At 43.3% G+C, this 7,415-nt stretch overlaps 1 protein-coding gene across 4 annotated transcripts in view; it reads left to right on the top strand.

Annotated features, from left to right (window-relative positions):
* Positions 1-7,415, top strand: part of ANGPTL6 (angiopoietin like 6) — a 62,152-nt gene that overhangs the window by 35,519 nt on the left and 19,218 nt on the right. The window lies entirely within an intron of this gene.

Here is a 7,415-nt window from a genome sequence, read left to right as displayed (position 1 = left end):
TCGTAGCAAACACACTGCTTTTACCATCACAACAGATTTGCAAGACTTCATGCTCAATGGTAGCTTCAAATCCATTGTTTTCCATTCACACAAGTAGGCGTTCCTCTGGGAAGGATTAGTGTCGCTGTTTCCCTGTGGCCCCACCCTCTAATTTTACATGTTTACTCCCTCCGGTTGCTCAGTTACTGGGCATGTGCAAATGTTTTTGACCTGCACAGCATTTCCACTCCCTCCTGCCCCCACCACTTCCTGAAGTTTGGTGGTTGAAAAGAAGTGGGTCATCTGCCCCCCTCTTTCTCTGCTGCCCCTTATTTTTCTGAGTTAATTTTTTCCTGCTGGAAAAACAAATCAATATAATATCAATATTTTAAATATCAATATCAATATTTTGAGAAAATATCAATATCAATATTGAGGCATCTTTAATTAAAAAAATCACTTTAGATTTTTTAGGGGAAAAATAGAAATGCTCAGAGAGATAAAAATCCAATGGCAATTCCCATCGCTAGTTACAAGGAGTGAAGGAAGTTTACTTAGGGAGAAAGAGAGGAAAGAAGGGAGGGCTGCACCAAACTGTGAAGGGGGGAAGACAAAGCAGTCAGACGTTGATAGATAAACCACTGGAAACAAAATGGAATTCATGGGAGAGTTAGTGGGTGAAGAAAAGGGACTAGCTGAAAGTGACCATTCACCCACCCACTAAAAACCATCGAAGCAAACCGTCTTCAAAGATGTGTGGAGTGGAGCTGTATTGTCCTAAACTTTTTGTATTATCAGTGGATTGGGTTAGTACAGATTTACAGGGGGAAACTGTGTGGTAGCTTCTGTTTGCCAGTAATGTCATGTAGGCAGTGGTGTGCTGGTAAATATTTAACAACCGGCTCCCCGGGGGGGGGGAAATCCAAGCTGGATTTAGAAAGGGAAGAGGCACCAGAGATCATATTGCAAGCATATGCTGGATAATGGAATGTACCAAGATATTTCAGAAGAAAATCATCCTGTGCTTTACAGATTACAGCAAAGTCTTTGACTGTGTAGATAACAAAAAACTATGGAATGGTTTTAAAAGAAATGGGGGTACCACAGTATCTGACTGTTCTGATGCACAACCTATACTCTGGACAAGAGGTTAGTGTAAGGACAGAATATGGAGGAACCTTTCCCCATCGGAAAGGGTGTGAGACGAGGGTGTATTTTATCATCTTATTTGTTTAATCTATATGCAGAACACATCATAGGGAAAGCGGGATTGGACCAAGATGAAGGAGGTGTGAAAATTGGAGGGAGAAATATAAATACTTTAAGATACGCAGACAATACCATACTCTTAGCAGAAACCAGTAATGATTTGAAACGAATACTGATGAAAGTTAAAGAGGAAAGCACAAAAGCAGGACTACAGCTGAACGTCAAGAAGACTAAAGTAATGATAACAGAAGATTTATGTAACTTTAAAGTTGACAACGAGGACATTGAGCTTGTCAAGGATTATCAATGCCTTGGCACAGTCATTAACCAAAATGGAGAAAATAGTCAAGAAATCAGAAGAAGGCTAGGACTGGGGAGGGCAGTTATGAGAGAACTAGAAAAGGTCCTCAAATGCAAAGATGTATCACCGAACACTAAAGTCAGGATCATTCAGACCATGCTATTCCCAATCTCTATGTGTAGATGTGAAAGTTGGACAGTGAAAAAATTGGATGAGAAAAATCAACTCCTTTGTAATGTGGTGTTCAAGGAGTGCTTTGCGCATACCATGGACTGCGAAAAAGACCAATAATTGGGAGTTAGAACATATTAAACCAGAACTATCATTGGAAGCTAAAATGATGAAACTGAGGTTGTCATACTTTGGACACAGAATGAGAAGACATGATTCACTAGAAAAGACAATAATGCTGGGAAAAACAGAAAGGAGTAGAAAAAGAGGAAGGCCAAACAAGAGATGGATTGATTCCATAAAGGAAGCCACAGACCTGAACTTACAAGACCTGAACAGGGTGGTTCACGACAGATGCTACTGGAGGTCGCTGATTCATAGGGTCGCCATAAGTCGTAGTCGACTTGGAGGCACATAACAACAACAACTTCTTCAAAGTACTGATAAGCCTCTTGTTTTAATTAAAATAATAATTATAAATTCTTGCTCTTATCACTAATGGGAGTTAATTATCTTGCATATGCCCATAGCAAATTTTCAGATACTTTCAGACCCTCAGCAATTTTCAAGTGGTCTATGTAGAAGAAAAGTTTGGGAACTGCTGGTCTAAGACATCTGCTTATGTCCCTATGCTGCTCTCACCCCTCATTCAGGTGCCTGGGATGCATGCGTGTGGACATACCTCCTTACAGTTATGGAAAGTGATTCTTAATAATAAGTCTCCAGACACAAAGTTACATAGGTATTTATCAGTTGTTTAGTAGAAAATTCAGAAGTGCAGAGTCCCTTCATGATAGTTGCCGCCACGTACACCCTTTTTTGCTCCTGGATTAAGAATGAGATCTTTGTTCATGCATTCTCTCACAACAACAAACATCTCTAGGAGCCAATCAGCATGTAAGTGGAGAGCATTAGCAACTGTCTGACTCACCTCCTTTCACTCTGATTTGCTCCAATGAGCAGGAAAGGCAAGGAAGCATATTAGAAGACTCTTCTCAGTGACTAACACTCTCCCTTTTCATGCTGATTGTAGGATGCTGTCCCGTCCAGAGCTGGAACCACGAGATGGAGACGTGGGTGCAATTAAATCTTGCTTTATTAAAGTAATGGATACATCAAAGACATTGCACTTCATATAGAAACCTGCTTTACTCACTAGAAATCCCTATCTGCACTCTAGACATGCTCTGTGGCGTGTAAAGGAAGTTGACTCAGCGACTCCCCTCTGTGAACTGCCAGCTTAAGTAGGGAACGTTTTTGATCGTAATCTCTGACTCCTTTGCAGATCCTGTCTCTGCCCTGTTCGTTTCTTGCGGCGGTGGGCACGAAGCGAAGGGGTGTATGTTTCCAATGGCTCATCAGAAGACACCTGCTCTTGGGCTGCAGGCTCGAAGTCAGGAGGGGACGTCATGCTGGAAGCATCCTGGGAACTGCTTGGCAAGGGAGGAGTTGGCACGATCTCTGGGGCATCCCCTGATGGGTCCTCGGGAACAACTGGGGGCGGCGCACTTTCCTCTTCAGAGCTCTTGCCACCCATGGGAACTGGCTGGAGTTCAGACTCACTGCCCCCCCCCCAAGGTCCCAAGCAGACTCAACAACTCCCGGGCTTTCCATGCCTTCTGGCAGCTGAGGCACCTGAAAGTTATGCCTCTCCCCTCCCTGCTCCTTCAGGGAGAGCCGAGGCTCAACACCATCCCCCCCTCCATGCATTAACCCTTCCCACTCCTGAGGTCTGGGTTTTGCAGGATAAGCCTCATGGAATTCTCTCACCAAAGTTGGGGCGTGCACATCCTCTGCTGTTTCCCATGAATGTTCTGATGCATCATAGCCCTTCCAATGGATCAGGTACTGCAGGCGCCCACGGCGCTTTCTCGCATCCAATATCTGTTCCACCTCATATTCCTTCTCGCCAACCACCAACAGCAGCGGTGCGGGGTTTGCGTGCTGTAGAATGGGTTCTGTAGCAAACCTTCGCTTCAACCTCTCGAAGGCCTCTTGAGCAGCTTCTGTCCAACGGAAAGGTCCTGAACCCTTCAGACAGTCCATGAGCGGTGCTGTCTACTTGGAGTAGTTGGCTATGAACCGATGATAGTAGTTGGGAAACCCCAAGAAGCGCTGAAAATCCTTCTTGGTCTTAGGGGGCTGCCACGTGAGCACACAACGGACCTTCTCTGGGTCCATTTCTACTCCTGCCGGGGAGACTTGATACCCCAGAAAGTCCAAAGTAGTCTGGTCGAACCCACATTTTTCCAGCTTAGCGTAAAGGCAGTGTTCCCGTAGCTTCTGCAACACTGAGCACACGTGAGCGTCGTGTTCTTCGGGGGTGTCCAAGTAAATCAAGATATCATCCAAATACGACTTCCGGGAAGGGTTGCTTTGCCTGTGCTGCCTCTGAGATGAGCTCTTGTCTCAGAAGAAGATTTTTCAGCTTTAAAATCAGTCACAACGCTCTTTTTGACTGGTAAAGATTTTCTCCCGGTCAGGGAGAAACGTAGAGATCAACCATAAAGCCTGTTTTTGTGGGGAGGACTGGATTTCATTTATTTATGAGAGAAGGTTCAAACTGCAATGCCGGACGGACTTTCATCAAGCTCTTGCTGATTACAGCGACACGTTTATCTTTTCTTTAAAGAAAAACGGACTTCAACAGGCAGATAAGCATCCTTTCTATTTTCTTTTTTTACTTGGTTTAAATTGGTGTAGCAAAAAAGAGATTTGTCAATGAATCAGCTGTGAAGAACTTCTAGGTGAGGTTATGGCTTTTCTCTTTCACTAACGAAATTAAGGAGGAAAGAAATCGAAAAAGCTTATCTTTGTTTTTATCGCAAAAAGCTGTCCTGGAGGTGCATTTTAAAGATACCAACGGAAGAGGGATTTCTATTTCGAGGAGGGGGGAACAAAAACTTTTTTTTTTGGTCTATTTCATTTTGACGAATCTGCTTGTTTACAACGCCACTAATTGTTTTGATGTTGGGAACTAAGTTTGTTTTTGTATTCCTGAATACATAGAGATAAGGCAGGCTGTATTGTCTACACTGATATAAGCAAGCCTGGAACATTAACCCAATTGTGGCTGAAATAATTTTTGTTTCTGTGGTTTTAAGAAAGACAACCAGGAAAGTGATTGAGACCATGGAAGAAATTATGTTTCAGAAAATAATGGCTGAGATTGAGATAACGAAACAAACCCTGAGACAGGGTAGACAGGAGATGAAAATTGAATTTAACAAAATGACGCAGGAGCTTAAAGAAACAATGGATTTTGTGAGAGAAGAGTTTGATGGGATAGGGAAGCTACAAGCCCTGGAGATTGGAACAAATGTGAAATTGGAAAAAGATTTGGAGTTTATGGATGTTAGAAATAAAGTTTACTGTTTGGAATTCAAAGTTGTCTCTGAAGAAATTAATGAAGATTTTGGTTGTAAAGTTATCAATGTCTTGGATAATTTTCTGGACTGGAATGATATGATGGAGCTTGACATAGAAAAAATCTATGGAGTTGGCTACAGATATGTGACAGTGGAGAAACTCTTAAGAAATGAGCCAGTGCATTTTGTAAAAAAGAAGAACAGAGATATGACTTTGCAGCAATATTTCAGCAACATACTCAGAATTCTTGACTGGAATGATGTGATGGGGCTTGACATAGAAAAAAGTTATGGAATTAACTACAAATATGTGACAGAGCAGAGATGCATCCAGAGCAGAGATGTGACTTTACAACAATATTTCAACAACATATTCAGAATTGAAGGCAAGGACATATTTGTGATGGGGGAAATTCCCATCAGACTCTTGTTATATGACTATGGCTATGACAGCAAGATCATCATGGGATACTGATAATGGATGAATGGATACTGAAACCACTGGATTTAACAGGACTATTGAAGATGGAAGATGGAATTAATATTGATAATGGAAGAATGGTTGTGGAAATTATTGGACTTGGCAGATTTGACGAGATGGATTAATTGATATGTTTACTTGGACTATGGCTATGACAACAAGATTATTATGGGATACTGATAACGGAAGAATGGCTACTGAAATTACTGGACTTAACAGGATTATTGAAGATGGAAGATGGAATTAATATAGATAATGGAAGAGTGGCTATTGAAATTATTGGGCCTAACAGATTTGAATTAGATGGATTAAGCGATATGTTTATTTGGAGAAAAATTGAAGGATATATCGCTCAAGGAATTGAAACCTCTCTTGGACTTTTTGTGGAAAGAATAAAATAATGTTTATGAGATTTGATGATTAATTAAGATAACTACTGGAGGAAAGTGATTTTATAATATAATTTTAGAGATAGGATTGTTATATATTGTAGACCTATAACTGATCTGCGACAAATCGGAAGTCAACATTTTATTTTATTGTTTAATTGTTTTTGTTTTGTTTTGTTTCTTGTCTTTGAAAATTTGAATAAAAATTAATGATAAAAAAAAGATATCATCCAAATACACAATCATAAAATGGTCCACAAATCCCTAAAGATGTAATTCAAAAAATTCTGGAAGACTCCAGGGCCCCCCGACAATCCATATGGCATGACCAGGTACTCATACTGGGAGTAACGGGTCTGAAAAGCAGTCTTTCACTCATCCCCTTCGTTGATCTGCACCAAGTTATAAGCTCCTCTCAAGTCGTTCCGTGTAAATCTTGGCAGAGTGCAGCCGCTCCAGCATCTCCCTGCTGAGTGGCAGGGGGTAACTGTCAGGGATCGTGATCTAGTTTAGGGCTCTATAATCATTACACGGGTGGAGCTCACCCCCTTTCTTCTTAACGAACAACAGGGGTTCGCCGGCTGGGGATTGCGAAGGGCGAATGAAGCCTTTCTTCAGGTTGGTGTCCAAAAACTCCCTTAACACTGCCAATTCCGGCTCTGACAGAGAGTAGATTCTCCCAGTGGGGATGCGCGCTCCAGGCATCAAATCAATGGTACAGTCATAGGGCCGGTGAGGAGGGAGTTGTTCCACTTCCTTTTTGTCAAATACATCCCAAAAATCCTCATACTTGGCAGGCAAAGTTATTTCTCTTGGGGAAGGCACCCCTGCTAGCACTTCCGGCTTCTCCCTGGACTGGCAATGTTGATGGCAGTACTTGGAGGTAAAAACCACCACCGCTTCGTCCCAGAAGATTGCGGGGTTGTGCCGGACCAACCAAGGCATGCCCAGTACCACCGGAAAGCAAGGCAAGGATGCCACATAGAACGACAGGTCTTCCCGGTGCCCCAGGACTGTCACCTCCAAGTTCTCAGTCGCTCTGGTTACTCCCCCGGACTTCAGGGGCCGGCCATCTATAGTTTCCACGGACAACAGCTGGTTCAGTTCCCGTATAGGGACAGCGTGGTGTTGCGCCAGGTCTCGATCCATGAAACAAGAAGATGCTCTGCTGTCAATCATAGCTTTGGCTGAGAAGCTCTTGCCCAAGGGCAGGGTGATGTGAATGGGTAACAGGAGGGCTCCTTGCGACGGAAAGGGCTGTGGTGGAGGCTCAGTGTCTGTGGCACCCCCCAACTCTTTCACCTCTACGAGAGCTGGGATTTGAAGTTTTCCGGCGGCTGGGGTCTCCCTGTCTTGGCTGCACAGTTTCTGGCGAGGTGACCTGGCTTCCCACAGTACAGACACAATCCTTCCCTCCGGTGCCTTTCCCTCTCCTTCTCAATCAAATGCGGTCTGCCCCCCCCAATCTGCATAGGCTCCTCTCGCGAGGCAGTGGAGTAGCAACCTGGACCCAGGAA

This window comes from Rhineura floridana, chromosome 3 (assembly GCF_030035675.1).
Source record: "Rhineura floridana isolate rRhiFlo1 chromosome 3, rRhiFlo1.hap2, whole genome shotgun sequence".
Classification (NCBI taxonomy): Eukaryota; Metazoa; Chordata; class Lepidosauria; order Squamata; family Rhineuridae; genus Rhineura; species Rhineura floridana.
The sequence above is the reverse complement of the archived record's forward strand: the minus strand, read 5'-3'. Positions and strand labels throughout refer to the sequence as shown.